The following is a 26,934-nucleotide window of genomic DNA, read 5'->3' on the forward strand; positions in this document are numbered from 1 at the left end:
AAGCAATCATCCAAAGATTGATAAATTGTGTTTGGGGGTATTGTGTTTGGGAAGTTTCAGAGTGTTTGTGATTATATAAAAGCAGGGATTGCTGTGTAATGTGAAAAGTAGCATGACTTTGCTATTGCATTTTTTGGGGAAACAAATATGGTTAAAGAGTTATATGTGGATATCAAGTTGACAATGGATAAACTGAGTTGAACTATTATCAACTTCATTATGCCAGGAACTACATTTCCCTGACTTTCCTTTATGGTTCCAAGTTGGAGTTGTCAAAATTTGCAATTGTGAGTTTGGGCAGGTATAAGAAAATTCGCACCTTTGTGTTCTGAATGTCGTTGGTTAGAAGCAGTAAGATTCAAAATGTAGTTTCCAGAGAATTCCAGTTGTTCCTTGCTCCTACTCTCCACATTCATCTCTACTTCCTGAGTTCCAGTCCCACCTACTACAGTGACATCAGGCCCCCACCACACACATAGCTGAAAACTCAAACATGGTCACCACATAAAGCTAACCATCTGCCATCAACATCAACCCTCTTTCACATTCCCACTCTAGCAGTGGATGTGCCCATTCTTCCAAATGTTCTTACTTACCTTTGCCAGAGCTGGTTAGTAATTTTTCCCTTATCCTTCAACAATATTTATGCCTTTATTTCCCTCCTAAGGTTGTTTAATTTCTAATATTTTATGATAAATTCCTTATTCCATACTCATAGTAGTGCTGACTGAATCCTGACACATGGAGAGAACAGATTTGAAGTCCAAACTTTGTGGAAATGAAGATTAAGAACATTAAAAAAGGATATTGGACTTAAGAAAAAACACTACAGAATTAATCAGATAGACATTATGGTTGAAAATCTTCAATTAAATCCAATTAAACTAGAAGAATATGACATAGAAAATATGAGTAAAGCTGAACACTATAATGAACTTGGAAAATCTTTTGAGATGGGGCTGACATTTCCCTCCATCTAATTCAATGCCATTCAAACTTGAAGAAGACAGTGTTGAGGAAAACTTCATTTGCCATATAGCAAGTCATTTAATCCGGAATACATCACTTTAAAAAGTATTACTGTTGAACTCTTGTTAACATGGGAAACAAATGTGTTTATTAAATATATTGTCAAGGAAATATAAGAGTCGATATATGACATGTTTTAATATACAAACTATTAAGAACTTAAAGAACATTGAGTCAATCATCTTTTGTTGTTAACACTGGAACATTCTGTTTAACTGTGACTCAATACTTTTAACCAACTGAGCAGCACAAAAACTTTTTTTATTCCTTCATTTTTTTTTCCTTTCATTTCTTACTATATGCCCAGGATTCTGGTGGCAGTTTTCAAATTTCATCATGGGCTATTCATTTGGTGGTATAAAGAAAAAAGGGTCCAAGACCTTGAAAAGCAGGAAGATACATTATTAGAAAGGTTTCCAAGGGTTCAAAAATCAAGAATATACAATGTTTTCTTTTCAGGAACTCAAATTATACTGGGAAAGATACACAAATATAAGTAATTTAGACAACTTGTCTGAAATACCTAGATGAATCTCCACATATACTTTTAGTTTTTTTCATTATTCAGAATTTGAAAAAAGAACAGAAATTACCAATAGCTACTTAGCCCAACACCTTTTGTTTTGGCCAGAATGAAACCAAATTTGCAGTTCAACTAGATTTTTTGTTTTCTATCCAGATGTTTTTAGGTATTACTCAAATTACTCAGCAATAATCTCCACATCTCATGGCAATTATTTTTTTTTTCTTAAGGGATATTTGCTTTTCTGCTTTTATCTTGCTGGAGAAGGAGAGAGAAGCTGATGAGGAAAAGTTTCCACATCAACTTGTGTCTGTTTGTATTAATTATGTACTAAAAGTTGTGTTCAACATTAGGGAGCTGCTTCAATAATTAAGTAATAGTTTAACAATAGCAGGGAACTACACTACAGATAAGTAACAAGACTTTTCAAAGCACTAATAAAAGAATAGTATTTTAATTGTTACTATTTATTGTGAAGAGAAAATAATATGTTTAATGAAAATTACATTCACCACATTGAAGCATGAATGAATTTTCGGTTATTAGCCATTCAGTTCTGCTTTGAATATAACCAGTGTCAGAAAAAGTATATTGTCTTGCAAAGTGAATTATCATGAACATTACTCCTGAAATATTCTTTATACATGTTCAAAGCACAAATTACAACATTCCCTTCTGCATTTGAATGTTTACTAACAACACACCCATGTGCAGTACAGGTTTTTAATAAAGAATACCAAAATGGCCTTATTAAAGAAAATCTGCATACAGATGTTGGTAGAAAAGTAGTTTTCTTCATTAAGCTTCAATAAACCCATTTTGGAGACTACAGTTGAAGGCAAAAGTTCTTTGTACAGTAGTTCACATTCCTAATAAATACTTCCCAATATCTTACCATCTTACTAACGAGCATGAATATTATTTTGTGATCTGACAGGAAACTGTAGTAAAGATAGACTTATAAGACATATTCACTTTTCAACAAAAAATGTACTTGACCTAGCCCCTGGAAATAAACATATATGTAAGTTCTTTGCCTTCAAGGAGATGGAGCAGTAATGGTAAGTTTCAAAGTAGGTACTAAAATTCTAAAATGTAGCAACTGAATCTCTATGAGAAGTTGGGGAACGTTTCCCTGATTAGAAGACACTTATAGGTGCCACAGGCACAGGGGAACAGGACAAACCTTTCAGAAAGAGAAGACGTTCAAAAACGTGTGTGATAGAGATTATTAAATGTCCTCCAGTATCCATTCCCACTTCTTTCTTTTAATAAGTTTCTCCTTTTTTTTTTTTCTTTTAACAGTCACATAACATCTGTGGCTTCAAAAGTACTTGTTTCCCCTCCAATATTTTTATCTGGCTACATGTGGCCATGTGGCCATGTTCAGGACATCAGAAGGTAAGTAGAACTCACATTTGCATCCTCCAGCTCTTATGTTTTTTTAAAAAATCACTTGTTCTTTACTTCTTCTATTTCCCCCTTTCTATATTGAAATGCAGACAAGATGCTGCTGAGGTAGCTTTAACCATGAAGATGAGAGTTCTATCCTAGGAAACAATGGAACAGCCTAACAGAAGAGACCTGGTCCCTGTCCACTCTGAATCATCTGCCTAAATTTGTACTGTCATGTGAAAGAGAAGTAAAGCTTTACCTCATGGAAGCTCTTGGATTTACCGTTCTTCTTAGAATAATAGCTTAGGCCATACTCTAATTAGAATATTACAAAAGTATGCTTCTGGTACATTCAGAAAGGCTTGAGACTCAGTTATAGAAAAGAAAGTGATACAGACTGTCTGCAAAGAAATGCATTACAGGGTTTTGAAAACACTTGTGTGGAAGACATTTGCACAACCATATAGATGCAATTGTGAGTCATCAGGTTTTTTTTTAATATCTTTAATTTTTTTTAATATTTATTTATTTTTGAGACAGAGAGAGGCAGAGCATGAACGGAGGGAGGGTCAGAGAGAGGGAGACACCGAATCTGAAGCAGGCTCCAGGCTCTGAGCTGTCAGCACAGAGCCCGATGCAGGGCTCAAACTCAAGAACTGTGAGATCACGAACTGAGCTGAAGTCGGACGCTTAACCAACTGAGCCACCCAGGCGCCCCATGAGTCATCAGATTTTTAAGCAGGCTGGTAATATGATCAGTTGAGCACACGTATGTAGTATTTATATCACTATAATCATCTAATTTCTGGTAATGACATTGCAATTCCCTTTGGGGGAATTACGTCTACCCTTTATATGCCGAATCCATGGGATGGTAAGGCAAGGTGAGTCAGTAGTCACATGATAGGCATATGGCTTAATTTAGGCAAACTTTAAATCTCATTGGCCTATATAAGGATGGAGACATTAAATGTGTATTTGTTAACTTATTAAACATGTATTTGTGGGTTTTTTTTTTAACATTTATTCATTTTTGAGAGACAGAGCATGGGCGGGGAAGGGGCAAAGAGAGAGGGACACACAGAATCCAAAGCAGGCTCCAGGCTCCGAGCTATCAGCACAGAGCCCGATGCGGGGCTTGAACTCAGAACTGTGAGATCATGACCTGAGCCAAAGTCGGACACTGAACTGACTGAGCCACCCAGGTGCCCTAAACATGTATTTGTTAATTTGTTAAGCCTCCACTCTGTGTCAGGCACTACAGATTGGAGTCAGTGTACAAAAGAGACTTAAAAAGCCCTACCCACACAGAGTATATGCTGTACAGATATCCACATGTATTCAATAATTTTAGCAAGACAAGTCAGAAAGATATGATTATTTCCTGTTCCTGTACACTAGTATTATCCTGGTTCCTATATTTTTCTTCAGACTTTTTTTCTCCCAAACTTCCTATCAATTCTGTAAGCTAAAGAAAATTTTGCCAAATTTTCTCCATTTCAATTTAACCAGAGCCTGTGTCTATTGATTGACATCAGTAACACCCAATACAGAAATGAGTCAAAAAATAATGCTTTGATTCAGTACACATCAACAGACTTTTATTACGTATCTGCTGGGTAGCAGTCACTATGCCATGTTTGGGGTAAAAATAAATACGGTGCTGTACTTCCTCTGGTAATTTGAATTATTGGACCAAATATCACCACAGCGTAACTTTATCATTGTTAGGATACTTGTATCCTGAGTTTGAACTTGGGACTTATGAGAATGTAGCAGTTTCAAAACGAAAACTTGGGAAGCGTCATGGGTTTCTGTTTGCTTTCTTGTGCGTGTGCCATCAAAGTGCAAAAAACATGCCTCAGCTAGATTGCTAATTCAGTGGAACGTGACTAAATGTGAAGTCCCAGCTCAACCCACCTTTGGATCAGAGAAAATCAATTACTGTCTTACAGGTGGTTTGTTAGGTTTATCATGGAAATTGTAAACCTTTCTTTTTACCCTTTCCCTTTACAGACTGTAGGAGAGACAGATACATTATCAGATCATTTCTATTTATCTTTGTGGTAGATTGCCTTTGAGTATTTTCAACAATTTCCCTTAATGTTGGCTTGCAATAAAATTCCCTTATATCAACAGAAGATTAATTGGTCACTGGAATGTATTATTTTATACAGTGGCTGTGGTCTAAATAAAATACCTGCACACAGCATATCTAGGGAATGTGTACTAAGAGGGGCTCCTGGGTGGCTCAGTCAGTTGAGCATCCAACTCTTGATTCAGTGCAGGTCATGATCCCAGGGTCACGGGATCTAGCTCCGTATCTAGCTCCCTACAGCATAGAGCCTGCTTAAGATTCTCTCTCCCTCTCTCCCTCTCCCTTAGCTCATGTGCTCTCTCTCTCTCTAAAAATAAAAAATAAATAAAAACAAAAAAAGAAGAAACAAAAATGTATACTAAGAAAGTTCACTAATTGCCAAAGGTGAATAAATTGCTACAGACTTTATTTGACTTAAAATAAACAAAACAATCTCATAGATTATATTTAGCTCCAAAATATTTTCATTATCCCAAAAGAAAACCCGGACTCAATAAACAGTCATTTCTCTTTTCCTCCTGTCGTCAAGCCCTGGAGTTATTAGTCTGTCTCCCATCTCTATAAATTTACCTAATCTATATTCCATATAAATTTATATTTCATATAAATGGAATTATAAAATGTCTAGTTTCCTTCACTTAGCATAATGTTTCTGAGATTCATTCATGTTGTAACAAGTATTTAATTCCTTTTTTATGTCTGATTGATATTACAGTATATGAATACACTACATTTGGTTTATCCACTCATCAGTTAATGAACCCTTGGGTTGTTTCCACCTTTTGGCTATCGTGAATTGTGCTATGATTCTTAGTGTGCGAATACTTGTTTAAATACACATTTTTAATTATTTGGGGTATATACCTAGGAATGAAAATGCTGGGTCAAATGGTCATTCTATATTTAACTCATTGAGAAACTATCAAACATTCACACTCTCATCAGCAATGTAAAAGAGTTCCAATCTTCCCACATCTTTGCCAACATTATTATTTTTTCTTATTTAAAAAAAATTTCAGCCTACCCAGTGAGTATGAAGCAGTATCTCATTGTGATTTTGGTTTGCATTTTCTTAAAAATTCTGTGAGCATCTGTTCATATGTCTGTTCACTATTTGTATATTTTCTTTGCAGAAATGTTTATTCAGGACCTTTGCCCTATTTTTAATTATCTTTTTTTGTTGAGTGGTAAAAGTTCTTTGTATTATTCAGTAACTAGACCCTTATCAACTGCCTTATTTGCAAATTGTTTATCCCATTCCATGGGTTGTCTTTTCACTCTTTGGATAGTATCTTTTGATGAACAAAAACTTTTAACTTTGAAGAACTCCAAATTATCTTTTTCTTCTTCTGTTGCTATCTTTTTGATGTTGTATCTAAGAAACTATTGCTAAATACAATGTTATGAAGTTTACCATTATAGTGTTTTTTCTAAGAGTTTCATAATATTAGTGTTTATATTTAGGTGGTTTTTTTTTTGTTTTTTTTTACTTTGAGGTAGTTTTTTACATGGTGTATAGGAACGGCCTAAATTCATTATTTTGCATGTGAATATCCACTTCTCCCGATACAAATTTGTTAAAGAGACTGTCCTTACCCCATTGAATGGTGTTAGAACCCTTGTTCAAATCAATTGGCCACAGTTACCTAAGTTTATTTCTGGATTCTAAATTCTATTCCATTGGTGTATATGTTCATCTTTATGATACTACACTTTTTGTTCACTAGAGCTTTGTACTAAGTTTTCAAATTGGGGAGTGTGAGTCCTTGAACTTTGTTGTTGTTATCCTTTTTCCCCCTCAAGATTGTTTTGACTTCAGGGTATTTTGCAATTCCATATTAACCTTAGTAATGTTTTTTTTTTTTTATTTCTAAAAGAAATAAAAAAGAGCAGCCATTAGGATTTTGATAGGGATTGCATTGAATCTGAAGATCACTTCGGGGAATACTGCCATGTTTATAATAATTAAGTCTTCTAATGCATGAGCACAGAATATCCTTCCATTTATTCAGATCTTTAATCTTTGGTAGTTTTCAGTGTATAAGTCTTGCATCTCCTTAGTTAAATTTATTTTTTTGATGCTATAGTAAATGGAATTGTTTTGTTTTGGGATTACTCACTGTTGGTATATAGAAATACAACTTACTTTTCTATGCTAATCTGAATCCTGAAACTGCAGAATTCATGTGTTACCTTTAATATTTTGTGTGTATTATTTAGAGTTTTCTGCATATAAGATCTAGTCACTGAACAGAGATCATTTTGCCTCTTTCTTTCCTAAATACCTTTTGTTTTCCTGACTAAAAATTCTGACTACAACTTCTAGTACAACTTTGAATAAAAGTGGTAAGAACAAGCATTTGTCATCCTTTACTTATTTTTGATCTAAGGAAGAAAGTTTCCAGTCTTTCACCACTGAGAGTTTGAGTTGAATTATGTCCCCTAAAGACAAAAACAAAACAAAACAAAAAAACCCAGTAGGTTTGAGTTCTGACACCCAGTACCTCACAATGTGACTTTATTTGGAAATAGGGTTGTTGCAGATATAATTAGTTATGATGTTGTCTTACTAGAGTAGGGTGGGTCCCTAACCAAGTATAACAAAATTTTATTAGAAAAGGATCGTGTAAAGAAGGACACTCAAGAAGAACACTGTGTGGTGGCAAAGGCAGAGATTGGTACAGCTGCAAGCCAAAGAAGGCCCAGGATTGACAACCAGCACCAGATGCGAGAAAGAGGCAAAACAGGAGTCTACTCAGAATCTTAGAATGCTGACACGTTAATTTTGGACTTCTACCTTCTAGAACTGTGAAAGAATCAATTTCCCTTGTTTTAAGCCACCCAGATTGTGGTAGTTTGTTATAGAAGTCTTGAAAACAAATACACATATGATGTTAGGTATGGGGTTTTTATCTGTGGGCTGTATTGTGTTGAGAGAGTTTCCTTCCATTGTTAGTTAAGTGTTCTTATCATCAAGATACACTGAATACTGTCAAAGGATTTTCTGTAAAAATTGAGAGGACTTTTTCTATTAATGTGGTAACATTAAACAGTGAGTGACTTTCCTATGTTGAAGCATGCTTGCTTTCATGGAGTAAGTCCCTCTTGATCACGGTATTATTTTAATATGCTTCTGGGCTCAACTGACTAGTATTTTATTGAGGATTTTTGCCTCTGTATTACTAAGGAATACTGGTCTGTAATTTTCCTGTGATGTGTCTTGCTTTGGAATCAAAATGTCTGAAGTTAGAACTCACATAGAATGAATTAGGGAGAGTTCCATTCTCTTTAATTATTTGGAAAAGATTAAGAAGAAGTACTACTTAAATATTTGGTAGAATTTGACCTATTTATTGAAAGTTTTTGGTGACTGATTTAATTTTCCTTTCTTCCTCTTCTTCTTTTTGTAGGTCTATTTGGATTTTGTATTTTTTTCTTGGATCATCTTTTGGTAGTTTGCATGTTTCCATAAACTAGTTGATTTCATCAGAGTTACCTCGCTGGCATACAATTGTTCATAGTAGCTCGTACAATCCTTTTTAGTTCTATAAAATATTAATAATAATATTCACTCTTTAAATTCCAAGTTTAGTAATTTAATTTTTTGTCAATTTTATCTCTTCAAAGAACTAAATTTTGGTTTTATTAGTTTCACTATTTCTCTATTGTTTTTGTATTCTCCATTTATCTTCATTTTTATATTTATCATTTCCTTCCTACCACTAGCTTTGAGTTTTCTATTTTCTTTTTAGTTCCTAAAGGGATTAAGTTTGGTTACTGATTTTTATTTTTTTAAATAGGCATTTATACCTAGGAATCTCTCTCTGAAACCTGCTTTCATTGCATCCCATAAATTTTGGTATGTTGTCCTTTCATTTTCATTTGTTTTAGAATATTTCCTTTTTGGCTTTTAAGTTGTTTGAGTGGATCTTTAAATTTCCACTATTGTGACTTTTTCAGTTTTTCTTCTCTTATAGATTTCTAGTTCTATTCCACTATAATCAGAAAAGATAATTTGAATTATTCCAATCTTTTAAAATTAATTAGGACTTGTTTTGTGGAACATATGGTATATGATGGAGAATGTTCTGTGTATAATTGAGAAGAATGTGCATTCTTCTGCTGCTCTTTGGTTTTTATTTCCTGGCTCTTTATTCTGTTCTACTGATCCATATGTCTGTTTTTAATACCAAACCATATGTTTTTGTTATTATGGCTTTGTAATATAGTTTGAAGTCAGGAAGTATGATGCCTCAAGCTTTGTTCTTTCTAAAAATTGCTTTAGAAATTTGGGCTGGGGCACCTGGGTGGCTCATTCAGTTAAGCATCCGACTGGCTCAGGTCATGATTTCACAGTTTGTGGATTCGAGCCCTGCATCTGGCTCTGTGCTGACAGCTCGGAACCTGGAGTCTATCTCAGATTCTATGTCTCCCTCTCTCCCTGCTTGTTCTCTCTCTCTCCCTCTCTCAAAAAATAAAACACTAAAGAAAAAATAAACATCAAAAATCAGTTTTAAGATTTTGAACCTCTTGTGTTTCCCTACAAAAAAAAATTAAAAAATTAAAAAAAAAAAGAAGCTCTTGTGATTCCCTACAAGTTTTAGGCTTTTTTTTTTTCCTGTAAAAAATGCCATTGAGATTTTTATAGGGATACTGAATCTGCAGATTGATTTGCGAAGTATGGACATTAAAAATATTAATGGTTCCAATTCATAAACATGGAATATCTTACCATTTATTTGTCTTCAATTCCTTTCATCCATGTTTTTGGACTAGACATTTTTCACCTCCTTGGTTAAATTTATTTCTATGTGTTTTCTTTTGTATGTCATTGTAAATAATCATTTAATATATTTAGGTGCTCTGATATTAAACACATATTTATAATTTTAATTTCATTTTGAAGAACTGACCTTTTTATGATTATACAGGAAACTTCTTTGTCTCTTGCTACAGCTTTTGAATTAAGCCTATTTTGTCTGATAAATAGCTACCCCTGCTCTCTTTTTGTCTCCATTTGAATGGAGTATCTTTTTGCAGTGTTTTACTTTCAGTCTGTGTGTGATTTTAAAACTGATGCAAGTCTCTTATGGGGAGCGTAGAGGAGTGCTTTTTTCTTTTTTTTTTTTTTTAACCTATTCAACCACTTTGTCTTTCGGTTGGAGAATTTAGTACATTTACATTTAAAGTAGTTACTGATACATATGGACTTACTACTGACATTTTTTTTCTGGTTATTTTGTAACTTTTTTGACCCTTTTTTTTATTTGATGATTTTCTATATTGGCATACCTTGATTTCTTTCTCTTTATCTTGTGTGTATCTACCATAGGATTTTGCTTTGTGGTTGCCATGAGACTTACATAAAATATATTATAAAATATATTTGTAACAGTCTTTTTAAGAGGATAACTACTTCAAGTGAATATAAAAGCTCTCTCCCCAATGTTTTTACTGTCACAATTTGCATATTTTTATATCATGCATCCATTAAAAAACTGTTGTAGTTATAGTTTTAATATTGTTTTTAATCTTCAGACTAGAGTTATAAGTATTTATAATATTGTAACATTATTCTGAATTTAACCATTTATTTACCTTTACCAGTGAGTTTTATATTTTCATGTTTCCTTGTTACTAATCATTCTTTCCTTTCAGCTCGAAGAACTCCTTTTAATACTTATTATAAGGCCACTCTATTGATGGGGAGTTCTTTGATCTTAATTTTTTTAAGAAAACTATCTCTACTTTAATTCTGATTGGCAACTTTTCTCGGTAGAGTATTCTTGATTGCAGCCAGCCCACTTTAAACTTGACCTTAGATTTACCTCTTGCTCATGCTGAGCTTAAAGATAAGCCCAGTGAGTCTTAAGGTCCCCTCAGGTCTTTTGTGAGCATGTGTGCTGCCCAAGTTATGTACATGAGTTTCTAGTTGCCCCAGTATGTGCTGAAGCTTTTCAAAGCCCTTATTCCCCCAAATTCTCAGTTCCCATATTCTCCTCCTGGGCTTTCTGTCAGTGATTTGTTCGAATTATTACTTTCTGCCATAGAAGGCAACGTCTTTTCATTTGTTTCTCAATGTTTCCGTAGCCCCTCCTGCCTGATAGAACTCCCAGCTAGGTCAAACACAGAGAAGCCTCTTCCATTAGTCCTTTTGGAAATGTGTCAGGCTGAAACAAAGAATATTTCTTGGGGACAAGGTCTGTTCCATTCATTTAGAAACTAGGTGAGCACACTAGGAGTGTGGGCTGCCATCGTCAAGAACTTCTCTGTGCTGGGAGAAGAGTGGGGCCAGGGTCAGCAAAAACTCCACAAAGATCTTCTATGTTTAAATGATCTCCTTCCTAGTTAAGCATTTGCCTGGTTGCTCTAAACCTTGGACTATCTCTCTGAATTATGTTAAGGTTAATTCTATCATCTTTGATTCATCTTTTAGTGTTTTTAGGGGGGAGGAATAAACCCCCAGAGTTACCATTTTTATTGACATCACCTACACCTGCATTTTTTAATGTAACTAATTCTGTACTATTCAGTAGAGAATACACAAGTCTAGTTCTTAGATCTTCCAGTAAAATGGAGGCACGTCTATTATACAGAAATATATTCATATATATATATATATATATAATAAATGATAATCAGTAATGAGGAAGGTTACAGCTGAAGGAAATATTGAAATCAGCCAATTGAGGAAAGTGATTTGTTCAATATTGTTCTGTTATTTTCTGACAGAATAAGAGGCAGACCCCACATATGCACTCATTCAGCCCAGCATTTTTTCCATGAACAGCTCTTCATAGAAGAGAAGATTGCTATTGAATAATCACTAGTACACATCTTGTAACTTTCTCCTTAGTTTTCTGTTGGTAATATGAAACCTAAATCAATCCAAATATATACCACTAATCCTCAAAGCCAATAGTAACACTGGTCTTTACAATGATTAAAGTCCTTTTTAATACCTAATATGGAGATTCACATTAAAAATACATATATTTTGTTCCCTTTTACATTGTGCAAAAATCACTTAGGAAAATTACCATTCAATTTTTTCTCTAAATCTTCTTAAAGGTATGTTTTCATTTCTTCAAAATTTGGATCTTATGTTTTAGCTTTCAGCATTGATTCAAAATGAGGCCCAATGTAAAAATCAATATGCATGTGTGTGGGGGAAGAAACATGTGAAAGTGCTTGAGGAAGTCATCAAGAAGATATGACTGTCAACTGATCTGTGAACTGGACCTGAGCAATTGTAGTCTTCCCCCCAACTGCCCTGGCCTTGGAATGTGTATTCTTCCTGCCTTCCCCAATCCCAGAAGCTGATCCAAGGATACAGTGTTGAGATAGAAATGTGGTGTTGAGACTATCTGGACTGCGTACATGACTGAAGCTAGTTAAGGCCTTCTATGTATATGACTGGACCCACTTAAGATCTTTTATACACACTTTTAAGATTCTAGCAGGTAGGTGCAGAGATGCAGTCATTTTGTAGCTACCAAGACAAGCCTAAGTAAGTTCCTTTGTTTGTTACATCTACCTCCTACCAATCTGGAGTGGCCTGCCTGTTTCTTCACTCTCTGCCCTCAGCATACAGGATCTGATTTCAGATTATACCATGCAAGCTCCTGGGGAGGTTGTGAACTAACAAAAAGCAATTAGAGTTATCTAATAGAAGAGCTGCTTGAGAAATCATGGTCCAAACCCAAGTTAACTTAATTTGCTGCATAGTGCAATGTATGAAGATACTCTGTGTGTTTGGTGAAGCAGGAACAGTTGAGCTCATCGACTGGAAAAGGTATAAAAGCAGCAAGCACAACCTGAGAATCTTGCACTGTACCTGATATCCATGGACCACAGTCAACTGCTTGCTTGCTTTCTTTCTTTCTTTCTTTCTTTCTTTCTTTCTTTCTTTCTTTTTAAACGTTCATTTATTTTTGAGAGAGAGAGAAAGAGAGTGTGTGCATGAGTGGGGGAAGACCAGAGAAACAGGGAGACACAGAATTGGAAGCAGACTCCAGGCTCTGAGCTGTCAGCACAGAGCCCAATGTGGGGCGTGAACTCACAAACTGTGAAATCATGACCTGAGCGGAAGTCAGACATTTAACCAACAGAGCCACCCAGGCACGTCTAGAGTCAACTGTTTTCTAAGAAAGGAATGCCCAGGAGTCATCCAATTATATGTGTTTAAATCTACAAATTTCCAGACCTCCTTTTTTCCCCTATTTTTTACTAGCTTTTTCCTTTGCAGACAATTTTCATGAGGATTGTTGCTTCTCTCTCACATCCAAGACTGATGTCATTCTGCCTTAGTAATACTCAATTCCATTCAGAAACCAGAATTTTTCTAGTTTCAATGTCTGTCTTGAGCATTGCCTTATAAAGTTCCTAGGTCATTTCTGCAGGCAGATTTTCAGCTTGACTCAGTCCCCATGTTTTGCTCTAACATAATTTCCCAGCTGGAGACTATTTCATGTTGTTCATGTTGGATAGGTGGTGAGATATATATATATATTTTAAAGTTTGTAAAACTTCAAAATGGGAACAAAGGCTTTCTCTACACTTTAATAGCTTGTAGCATACTTGAAATTTCATCTGAATGGAAAAATTCATTTCAAACATAAAGTTTTGTGGTTTCATAGTGCTGTTCAAGCTGTGGAGTCATTAAGAAATATATTCAGCATTAACAATAAATCATTTGAAATAAAGGCAACCATTATGAATGCTTTCTCCCTTCCTGATGGATAGTGGTTTGGGGGATAAGTGCCCCAGAATCATTATTCTTAGAAGAAAAATAATACATTTATTAATAAAGTAAGACTCAAAAGCCTCATTTAAAGATTTCTAGTTACTCAATTTTCTGAGAGAACAAAAGCATTTTGCCATTTTAAATACAAGGAAATGGATATATGTGTTAAGTGATTTATCCCAGGTCTGACTGAAAGATTCAGGATTAGCTTCTATTTTTGCTTTGTCCATTTCTTGCCTAATCCTCAGGTGGTACTCCATAATATATTTAAAGGAGGTGTGGCCAGATGCGTTTCCATGATGCATATCCTTTTACCTATTAATCTGCGACATTCTCTTGAGTATTATCATCTTGGTCTTTTAGGAACAATAGTGATTTAGGAAGAGAGCCACTGAAAATTAAAGTTCACAATCGCTGATAATCCTGATGAGCTCAATATGACATCCCTTTGTTTGAAATTTTAAAACAAGCTATTCTGAATTACTTCAAACTATGACACATACTTGAAATGCTGAAACTGATAGCAAAGCTGGAAGAATTAAAAAAAAACCTTCCCACAAAGAGATATTATTTGGGAAAAATTGGGAAACTACTTATGATTTAACATGCATAGGAAGAAAATAGAAGAATTGTAAAGACTGGTAAGTTTTACGAAAGAAAGTTCCACAGATAAAGATATTATAAATCCATGATTTATCCTATGTTTGAGTTTCTAATTCACATACCATTAGTTTGTTCTATTATGTGTGTTTTAGGCATTTATTTCAGGTTTCAGAAGTAGATTCATCAATAAGATCCTCTTGAATTTTACCATTTTCTATTTCACCTCTGAAACCTCACTTTTTGCTGATAACACCTGTGCTTCAGGCTCGAAACAGAAATAAACTCATCTACATTTGCTTTCTAATTAAAATTTAAATAGAAGGCAAATTCATGAATGTAATCTTCAATACCCCCTGGAAAATGCATTAGTTGTTCTTGGGCTCTTAGTATCATTATCCATGTTTTGAACAGAAATTCTAAATACAAACCAATGAAGTTGTCAACAACTATTCTGCCTCTTTCATCTAAAATCACTGGTTAATTATCAATGTATTTATTGAACACCTACACTAGGCCTAATGTTGACCTTAGTATTATGTGCATGAAACAGTTGTCTATATATTTACATGGCCATGCCACCTCATGTGCCAGACTTGTCCTGACTCTTACTGATGTGTTTCCTTCAGTCATACTTAACCTTTCTCCTGTTTCTACCTTCAATCCCTAGTAAATTTACGCCCTAGAAATAGATTATTATTCAAGAAACATCAGTTTACTTCTGAAATTTTCCCAGGATTCTTATTCTCTACAGTGTGAATCTCTTTTAGTTAGGGATACAAAACTATAGCATGAAGTTAGGAGTGGGCAACAGGAAGGCTGAGCAGGAATCCATGTTCTTTGCTCTTCATTCTATCTTAATGGGGCACAATGTCCTCAGGGCTTTCTTTATTGTCATGCTGAGGACGGCACCACTGTCAAGGTAGGGGAAGTAACAGGCAAAGGTGCTGGTATCTCTACAGTACTTAACAAAACATCACCCTGCATTCCATGGCAGTTTCAAATATATTGTGCATATTTATTGATGCATAAAACACGTCATAGAAATATAATCCTAAAGCAAATCTTTAACCTTTGAATGCACAATAGTTTACGTACATTTTAGTATTAAGTTTTCCAGGAAACTAATACCATATAGATAGAATATATTTTATTTTGCTTGTAATTTTAATATGAGTTGTTCACCTTTAGAAAAAGCACAGCATGGGTAGCAATGCCAGTTTTGGGTATTTGAGTCATCAATGTAACCATCAATTTGAATTTATGGCTGATTCATTAATATTCATTTTATCTAAATGAACAAGCATATGGTCATATCACTACATTTTCTAATGTAGCTATGCCAAGGCATTTACATATTGAATGGCAATTATAATCAAATTTTTTATTACTTTTGTCAATTACTGTTAGGATATTATATTGATTTTTAAGTAATACAAATAAGTGTTTAATATTCTTTGTGAATTCCATTAGAATGCTAAAGGGCACTTTATATCACAAATTTATTAAAGACAGACATTGGGCCTGTTACAATTAAGAATCATAGTTCTATTTTATAAGAAGTATGCAAGAATAAAGACCAAAAACAATTGTCCCCATCATAAGGGACCTTATTCAAGTCAGAATACTGAATAGAAGATCCAAAACAAATCAAAGCAAAGAGCCCAAATATCACTTCAACTCAACTGGAATCAGGTTGCAAAAGTGGTTTCAAGTGACTGGCCAGTTAACTCAAAGGACAATTAGTTCTAAGAATGGGAAAAGAAGAGAGTAAGGATTAAAACAGGCAAAATCTGAAGGAGTTTAGTTGAGTGGGAGAGAGGGTGCCCCTTGTGGTGAGGGGGAGGCAAGGCAAGAATATTGTTTGGAAAATCCCAACTGACCTGTTCCAAGTTCCTGATTTGGTGTTTTCATTTATGGGGACCTTAGTAATGTAAAATGAGATTTCAAAATTGAACAAGCAAGCCCAGCTAAGAAAATATCTTTTAAAAAAAGGGTTGGGAGGCCATAAGGGAAGAAGAATTCATGCAAGTCCTTGTCAGAGGAACCATGAACTTTTTGCCAGATGCTAGCCCTCAGTTTGGACTTAACTCCCTCCTCACCTTGATAAAGGAATCATTTGCATTCTTCACTTCAAAAGGAGCCAACCATTGCAAGTTTCAATCCTTCATTTGCATATTAACCCAACCAATTCCCCATTAACCTAGTTTCAATTCCTGTTTTGCACAGAAGACCAAAATAAGAAGGGCACTCATGACTTTCATCTTTGTAATTCCCCTCCACCCCCTCCCCCGTTATCTTCCTCTTAACAGGAGTTAGGTTTCTACATAAATCTGTGTTTCCTGAATTGCAATTATAATTGCCAACATAAGCACCCGTTTGCTTAGATTTTCTGTGAATTCTTTCTTGATCAACAGTAACAAGACTGCTCTGGCACATCCCAATTTATTTCATCTCACATTCTCTCTTGCACTTTGTTTCTATGAGCTCTTATTTCTTGGTTTTCCTCTCTGAATGTCTGGCCCCCTGCACTGCCTTCCTTTAGTCTGTCATTCTCACATGGATGTGCAAATCCTGGGATGCTTTTTATCGCAGCGTCCTGTATCTACCCATGCCTGTTGTACTGCTCTCTCCAAACTACATTTCTAAGGATGCAGGATCAGTGAAGTCCATGTGTTTGCTGAACCCCCACCTAGCACAGACTTTCATTTCAAACACTGTCAAGTACCCCTGACCCAACCCTTCATTGTTTCTTGCTGTTCTAGGTTCAGTGCTGTCACACATATGAGGCGGGGAAAATAGGTCTTGTGAAAGAGGATTCACTTTTTCAGGTTGTTTAGATAGTTTGTAGAGGCTGGTTTTAGGCAACAAACTTGAACAGTGGAAACCTGAGTATGGTAGAAGGGCCCACAGTGATCCTACCTCCCTGGCTGAATACAAACAGGCCCATTAGGTGATCTACCTGAAGGTTTCCATAATGGGTTACTTATACCTGAATACAGGGACCAAAAAAGGCAAATTCCATACATTCCCATACCTCTTCACTTTCCCCCTTTAACTACAGTCCCACCCCACTCCAATGCCTCATTGCAGAGAGTCTCTCCTTTGCTGTTCTGCCCAACGCCTCCCTTGAGGTGTATTCAATAAACTTTTATCTTCTTTGTTCTGCCTTGGGTGGATCCTTTCACCACAAGCACCACTGGCCCCCACCTGATCAGGTCACCCCACATTTTGTGCACCCCCATACAATCAAGAGACCCCACATCTCTTATCTGATGATTGTCTTAGTACGATAAATGGGAGATTTTGTTTCACTTTTAAGACCTCTAACAATATGCAGAGCCCATGGAAAATTCTTAGCAGAAGATATTATCTAAACATTGTCATCTGACAAAAAGTGAGAGTACCGAACTATTACATGGGTTGGAAAACTTTACTTTAAAGAACTAAATAGGGGTGCTTGAGTGGCTCAGTCCAACTCTTGATTTTGGCTCAGGTCATGATCTCACAGTTTGTGGGGATGAGTCCTGTGTTGGGCTCCAAGCTGAACATGGAGCCTGCTTAAGGTGTTTCCTCTTTCTCCCTCTGTCCCTCTCTCCCACTCCCATTCTCTCTAAAATTAAAAAAAAAAATTAAAAAGGACTAAATAGTAAATATTTTAAGCTTTGGGGCCAGATAGTGTTTGTCAGAGCTACTCAATATTGCCACTAGGCAAGGCATAAACAAATGAATATAGCTATTTTCCAATATCTATCAGATATAGATAGTGGTTTTGTTTGTTTGTTTGTTTGTTTTGTTGTTGTTTTTGTTTTTGTTTTTTTTTTTTTTTCAGAAAAACAGGAGGTTGGATACATTTGGCCCTCAGGCGATAGTTTGCTAACTCTGGACTATTACATTGGTAGCTCTAAATGACTCAGAATTAATTTGAACTTAAATGTATCACTTTTTTTTCTTTCTGTTTAGTCTGTGCCTAACATGTTTCCAGTGTAAAACTACCACTTTACCAAGTTAAATTGAATTCCATCTCATATAAAATAGTTTGTAATAAATACTAATATGTTTACAGTGTAAGATAGATAGATAGATAGATAGATATGTAAATTGTTAAGCCCTGCCAAAATTCTTCACACAGTAATGATGAATGATAAAGCTCAAAATTGGGATGGAGCTGTTATTCACTGCTGCAAGGGGGAAATCCTATCCTTTTTCTTATCCCTTTTTGTTAACTACTTAAAATGTTTTTCAGTAGTTACACGGTTCAATCAAAGTGCCATTTTCTAAACAGTGAGAGTTAATTTAACAAACATCAATGTCCTACACACTTAAAGGAATGAAAACTTCAAAAATACAGATGAATAAAAGACTATATTGGAAGGATATTTACCTAGCCACTAATATCACCATTATCTATTCTTGACCTGGCCAAGAAGTGTGTGTGTGTGTGTGCACGCGTGTGCGTGCGCACGTACGTGCCTGTGTGTTTCTCAACACAAATGGCTTCCTAAGTCTTTTACAATTCATCATAATTTTCCACATGGCAAATTGAAGTTATTGTCACCAATAACTTCAGTTATTCAATCCAATCAGTGTCTGAAAAATGTACTTATACTAAATTTAATTCTCACTTTACATTTCTCTTTGGATGACTTCTACTTTAGAATTTTTGCCCAAAGTGTCACAGGTTAACATTTAAGAAATTTAAAATCAGCCTTAAAAAAAGAAGGGAATCCTCCATTGTGACAACATGAATGGAACTTGAGGGCATTATGCTAAGTAAAATAACTCAGACAGAGAAAGACAAACAGTTATGATTTCACTTATATGTAGAATATACAAAAAAAATACTCATAGAAATAAAGATCTGATTTGTGTTTGCAAGGAGTGAGAAGATGGGTAAAAGGGGTCAAAAGTACAAACTTCCAGTTATAAGATAAGCTCTGGGGATGTCACGTAGATTATGGTGGTTAACAATACTGTATTTGGATAGTTGCAAGTTAAGTTGCTAAGAGAGTAGATCTCAAAAGTTCTCATCACAGTGAAAATAGAATTTGTCATTTGTGAGGTGGTAGATGTTAACTAAATTTATTGCAGTAATCATTTTGAAATATATACAAATATCAACTCATTATGTTGTATACCTTAAACTTTACATGCTATGCGTCAATTACACCTCAGTAAAACTGGAAAAAAATAAAATCAAAGAAAGAATAAAAAAAAGTCTTTTCAGGATTTTAAATATGGTGTTTAGGAGATGGAATTCTGAGAGAAAAACTGCCTAAGACCAAATAGTTGAAGAGTGGGTTAGTCAAGTTTCTAATGTTATGCTCTTCACATTTACTTCCCTAGAAAGAAAGACAAACTGTCATTTTTCAGGACTGATACAGAAAGTTTCCATCTTGGGGAGCCTGGGTGGCTCAGTTGGTTGAGCATCTGACTTTGGCTCAGGTTGTGATCTTGTGGTTTGTGAGTTCAAGCCCCACATTGGGCTTGCTGTTGTCAGAGCAGAGCCCACTATGGATCCTGTCTTCCTCTCTCTGTCCCTTCCCTGCTCACGCTGTCTCTCGAAAATAAAAATAAACATTAAAAAAATACATTAAAAAAAGAAATTTTCATCTTGCTCTTTTCTGATAGTATCTTATCTCTATCAACTTGTTATTTCACTCGCTCATCTATTTAACAAATATTTAATGAGGGCTTTCTACTACAAGCAATGCCTGGTTATACAAAGGTAAACAGTTATGATTCTTGCTCTTAAGGAGTCTCCAGGCTGATAAAAGAGCTACAGTAAACAGCTAAATGCAGAATTATAGTTATTTAAAGCACAATCAGTTGTATGTGCAAATTTAACAGGATCCTGAGTAGTACAGTATGAGTGGCACACCTCCAAGGGAGAGCTTTGCCTCTTTCATTATACATACATACATACTAAGGTCTAAAGGTGTCATTCACATAGAATGCAAGGGGGTCAGAATCCCTGGAATTGACAAGGATATGATCCTGGTAGCAAGACAGGGAACAGCAGATGGACGATAGGGAGAAAAGGAAAAACAGAAATGTATTGTGCGTAATGTGGTCATGAAAGACCTTTCTGGAAAGCTGACATAAAGGGCCATCCAAAGAGGAGATGAGTAGCTTTACCATACCACAGTAGACAAAGAATTTTCCAGGGCAAGAATAAAAGAAAAACCAAGGCTGTATGTTGTAAATGACAGTGTTTGTTTTGAGGAAATTATTAAAAAAAGGTAGAGGGATCAATATGATTAGAGCTAACCTGTGGCATGTAAAGCGGTAGTAACAATTCTAATTAACTTAAAGTCACAGTAAGAATTTTGTATTTAATTCTTAGGGAAAAGGGAAATGACTGAAGAAAGAGTAGTATAATCACATATGTTTTCAGAAGCAATTCTGCATACTTTATACTGAGTCAAAGGGAAGTGCTAAGAGACCATTCAGGAAACTGTATCAATAAACCAGAACAGTGGTAGTAGATATGAAGAAAACTCTGAGATATATTTTAGAGAAAGAATGGACAGGATTTTGTATTCATTTATGCAATACACACTTAGTGAATACACAAAATGCAATTAGGTCCCTATGAGGGAAGCTAAATGAGACATAATTAAAAACTTCCAAACTATCTAAACAGACTTGTATAATAATGCTGAATAATTTTGGCATGAATTGGAATTTTCATTGTCAGATTAATGTATCCCCTTATTAAACAAACAAACAAACAAAAGATGAGGTGCTGAAAGAGTCATAGCAAAAATAAAATCCTCTTAGGAGGAGGAGCCAAGATGGCGGAACAGCATGGAAGTTTATTGTGTGTCTCACATCCATGAAATACAGCCAGCCAACACTAAACCATCCTAGACACCTAGAAAACTGATTGGAGGATTAACACAACAATCTGCACAACCTCAACACAGAATTCAACAGGTTCGTGATGTGGAGAGGTGAACTTGAGGAGAGAAAAGCCAGCGGTGGGCAGGGAGCCACCTTTGCAGGCAGAGAGAGGACAGAAATTGGGGTAGGGGGAGAATATGGGAAAAGCACCCTCCCCAAAATCAGCTGGAGAGAAAGTGGAAAATTGGAAACAGCCATAGGTACTAAACTAAAAAGGGAGAAAGGAGAGGGTATAAATTCCATTAAGACTGTAAACAATGGGAGCGCAAAGTCTGCAACTCTGTGGCTCAATACCTGGTGGTGCTCTGGTGGAAAGAGTAAATCCCCAGGAACAGAGTGGGGTCCAGGAGGTTCTCAGGCCACACAGGGAAAAGCAGTTCCACTGCTGGAAGGACATCTGGTAGAGACTGTTGAAGCCACCTGGTCCCAGCAAACCCCAGAAAAAGGCCACATTTGCTGGTGCTGGAACAAGGTCGTTAAGGGTGAAGCCTAGTGCTAGATGTGTGTTGTGATTTTCCATAATCCCTGAAATGCTGCTGCTACACTATCTCGGGAACATTTCCTGGGGCAGGCTGGCACCTGGCTGCGGTCTTGGGGCACTGGCAGCAGCAGGGTCCAGCAGGTGTTCCTAGGTGCAGCTGGCATTTGGCCATTGCTCAGTGAGACCCTCCCAGAGAGAGGGAGAATGGGTCAAAGTCCTGGAAGATGGCAGTGTAGGAGGACGCTGGGCTCACCGCATGTCCTGCTGATCACTTAGATTCCACAAACACCTGCCTAAATAACCCAGAAAACCGCCAGAAGACTAGCAGAATGGAGTCACCAGAGCCAAGCGCAGATGAGAGGCCCATGGAAGAAGGTAGGAAGGGCGGTGAGGCGGTGCGCGCTCCACGGACTGGTGGAGGGAGCCAGGGCGGAGGGGTGGCCCGCCGGCAAAGCAGAGCCCCCAAGTTTGGCTTGCAAAAGCGGAGGGGCCTGATGGAGTGTGGTCCGACAGCAAGCAGGACTTGACATCTAGAAGGTTATAAGTTAACAGCTCTGCTCAGAGAACAGGAGGTCTGGAGGACAACGGGAGGGAGAGTTGTTGAGCCCTGGATGACAGAACTCAGCTAGGAGGGGAACAAAGGCGCTTGCCAGCACCATCTCCCTCGCCCATCCCCCAGCCAAAATCCCAAAGGAAACCAGTTCCTGCCAGGGAACTTGTTTGCACCACGCAAATACCCAAAGCTGTGCTTCTGCAGATCCATCCCTCTGGCGGGTCTGACTCCCTCCTGGTGCCGCAGGGCCCCTCCCGAGGCTGAACTCCAAAGGAAAAGCGAGCTGAGCCTGCCCCTCCCGCCCCTGTGGCCCTTGAGGATCCACCCCAGCTAATATGCCAGATCCTCAGCACCACAAGCCTAGTAGTGTGCAAGTAGCCCAGATGGGCCACGCCACCCCACAGTGAATCCCACTCCTAGGAGAGGGGAAGAGTAGGCACACACCAGTTGGACTGTGGCCCCAGTGGTGGGCTGGGGGCAGACATCAGGTCTGACTGTGGCCCTGCCCACAAACGCAAGTTATTCAAGACAGCGCAGGGGAAGTGCCCTGCAGTTCTGCACAACTCCAGGGACTATCCAAAATGACGAAATGGAAGAATTCCCCTCAAAAGAATCTCCAGGAAATAACAACAGATAACGAACTGATCAAAAATGATTTAAACAATAGAACAGAAAGTGAATTTAGAAAAATAGTCATAAAATTAATTGCTGGGCTTGAAAACAGTATAAAGGAGAGGAGAGAATCTCTTGCTACAGAGATCAAGGGAGTAAGGAACAGCCAGGAGGAGCTAAAAAATGCTATTAATGAGCTGAAAAATAAAATGGAGACAACTACAGCTCGGATTAAAGAGGCAGAGGAGAGAATAGGTGAACTAGAAGATAAAATTATGGAAAAAGAAGAAGCTAAGAAAAAGAGAGAGAAAAAAATCCAGGAGTATGAGGGGAAAATTAGAGAACTAAGTGATGCACTAAAGAGAAATAATCTACGCATAATTGGTATTCCAGAGGAGGAAGAGAGAGGGAAAGGTGCTGAAGGTGTACTTGAAGAAATAATAGCTGAGAACTTCCCAGATCTGGGGAAGGAAAAAAGGCATTGAAATCCAAGAGGCACAGAGAACTCCCTTCAGACGTAACTTGAATCGATCTTCTGCACGACACATCATAGTGAAACTGGCAAAATACAAGGATAAAGACAAAATTCTGAAAGCAGCTAGGGATAAACGTGCTCTAACATATAAAGGAGATCTATAAGACATGTGACCGATCTCTCTACTGAAACTTGGCAGGCCAGAAAGGAATGGCCAGAGATCTTCAATGTGATGAACAGAAAAAATATGCAGCTGAGAATCCTTTATCCAGCAAGTCTGTCATTTAGAATAGAAGGAGAGATAAAGGTCTTCCCAAACAAACAAAAACTGAAGAATTCATCACCACTAAACCAGCCTTACAAGAGATCCTAAGGGGGATCCTGTGAGACAAAGTACCAGAGACATCACTACAAGCATGAGACCTATGGACATCACAGTGATTCTAAACCCATATCTTTCTATAATAACACTGAATGTAAATGGACTAAATGCACCAACCAAAAGACATAGGGTAGCAGAATGGATAAAAAAACAAGACCCATCTATTTGCTGTCTACAAGAGACTCATTTTAGACCTGAGCACACCTTCAGATTGAGAGTGAGGGGATGGAGAACTATTTATCATGCTACTGGAAGTCAAAAGAAAGCTGGAGTAGCCATACTTATATCAGACAAACTAGACTTTAAATTAAAGGCTGTAACAAGAGATGAAGAAGGGCATTATATGATAATCACAGGGTCTATCCATCAGGAAGAGCTAACAATTATAAATGTCTATGCGCCAAATACAGGAGCCCCCAAATACATAAAACAATTACTCACAAACATAAGCAACCTTATTGATAAGAATGTGGTAATTGCAGGGGACTTTAACACTCCACTTACAGAAATGGATAGATCATCTAGACACACATTCAATAAAGAAACAAGGGCCCTGAGTGATACATTGGATCAGATGGACTTGACAGATATATTTAGAACTCTGCATCCCAAAGCAACAGATATTCTTTCTTCTTGAGTGCACATGGAACATTCTCCAAGATAGATCACATACTGGGTCACAAAACAGCCCTTCATAAGTATACAAGAATTGAAATCATGCCATGCATACTTTCAGACCACAATGCTATGAAGCTTGAAATCAACCACAGGAAAAAGTATGGAAAACCTCCAAAAGCATGGAGGTTAAAGAACACTCTACTAAAGAATGAATGGGTCAACCAGGCAATTAGAGAAGAAATTAAAATATATATGGAAACAAATGAAAATGAAAATACACAATCCAAATGCTTTGGGATGCAGCGAAGGCAGTCCTGAGAGGAAAATACATTGCAATCCAGGCCTATCTCAAGAAATAAGAAAAATCCCAAATACAAAATCTAACAGCACACCTAAGGGAAATAGAAGCAGTACAGCAAAGACAGCCTAAACCCAGCAGAAGAAGAGAAATAATAAAGATCAGAGCAGAAATAAACAATATAGAATCTAAAAAAACTGTAGAGCAGATCAATGAAACCAAGAGTTGGTTTTTTGAAAAAATAAAATTGACAAACCTCTAGCAAGGCTTCTCAAAAAGAAAAGGGAGATGACCCAAATAGATAAAATCATGAATGAAAATGGAATTATTACAAACAATCCCTCAGAGATACAATCGATTATCAGGGAATACTATGAAAAATTATATGCCAACAAACTGGACAACCTGGAAGAAATGGACAAATTCCTAAACACCCACACGCTTCCAAAACTCAATCAGGAAGAAAAAGAAAGCTTGAACAGACCCATAACCAGCAAAGAAATTGAATCAGTCATCAAAAGATTCCCAACAAATAAGAGTGCATGACCAGATGGCTTCCCAGGGGAGTTCTACCAACGTTTAAAGCAGAGATAATACCTATCCTTCTCAAGCTATTCCAAAAAATAGAAAGGGAAGGAAAACTTCCAGACTCATTCTATGAAGCCAGTATTACTCTGATTCCTAAACCAGACAGAGACCCAGTAAAAAAAGAGAACTACAGGCCAATATCCCTGATGAATATGGATGCAAAAATTCTCAGTAAGATACTAGCAAATCGAATTCAACAGCATATAAAAAGAATTATTCACCATGATCAAGTGGGATTCATTCCTAGGATGCAGGGCTGGTTCAACATTCACAAATCAATGTGATATATCACATTAATAAAACAAATGATAAGAACCATATGATCCTGTCAATCAATGCAGAAAAAGCATTTGACAAAATTTAGCATCCTTTCTTAATAAAAACCCTCGAGAAAGTCGGGATAGAAGGAACATACTTAAAGATCATAAAAGCCATTTATGAAAAGTCCACAGCTAACATCATCTACAATGGGGAAAAACTGAGAGCTTTTTCCTTGAGATCAGGAACACGACAGGGATGTCCATTCTCACCGCTGTTGTTTAACATAGTGTTGGGAGTGCTAGCATCAGCAATCAGACAACAAAAGGAAATCAAAGGCATCAAAATTAGCAAGATGAAGTCAAGCTTTCCCTTTTTGCAGATGACATGATAATATACATGGAGAACCCGACAGACTCCACCAGAAGTCTGCTAGAACTGATACATGAATTCAGCAAAGTCGCAGGATACAAAATCAATGTACAGAAATCAGTTGCATTCTTGTACACTAATAATGAAGCAGCATAAAGACAAATAAAGAAACTGATCCCATTCACAATTGCACCAAGAAGCATAAAGTACCTAGGAATAAATCTAACCAAAGATGTAAAAGATCTGTATGCTGAAAACTATAGAAAGCTTATGAAGGAAATTGAAGAAGATATAAAGAAATGGAAAAACATTCCATGCTTATGGGTTGGAAGAATAAATATTGTCAAAATGTCAATACTACCCAAAGCTATCTACACATTCAATGCAATCCCAATCAAAATTGCACCAGCATTCTTCTCGAAACTAGAACAAGAAATCCTAAAATTCATATGGAACCACAAAAGGCCCCGAATAGCCAAAGTAATTTTGAAGAAAAAGACCAAAGCAGGAGGCATCACAATCCCAGACTTTAGCTTCTACTACAAAGCTGTCATCATCAAGACAGCATGATATTGGCACAAAAACAGACACATAGGCCAATGGAATAGAATAGAAACCCCAGAACTAGACCCACAAACGTATGGCCAACTCATCTTTGACAAAGAGGGAAGAATATCCAATGGAAAAAAGACAGTCTCTTTAACAAATGGTGCTGGGAGAACTGGAGAGCAACATGCGGAAGGTTGAAACTAGACCACTTTCTCACACCATTCACAAAAATATACTCAAAATGGATAAAGGACCTGAATGTGAGACAGGAAACTATCAAAACCCTAGAGGAGAAAGCAGGAAAAGACCTCTCTGACCTCAGCCGTAGCAATTTCTTACTTGACACATCCCCAAGGGCAAGGGAATTAAAAGCAAAAATGAACTACTGGGACCTTATGAAGATAAAAAGCTTCTGCACAGCAAAGGAATCAACCAACAAAACTAAAAGGCA

This window comes from Acinonyx jubatus, chromosome D1 (assembly GCF_027475565.1).
Source record: "Acinonyx jubatus isolate Ajub_Pintada_27869175 chromosome D1, VMU_Ajub_asm_v1.0, whole genome shotgun sequence".
In the NCBI taxonomy this organism is placed as follows: domain Eukaryota; kingdom Metazoa; phylum Chordata; class Mammalia; order Carnivora; family Felidae; genus Acinonyx; species Acinonyx jubatus.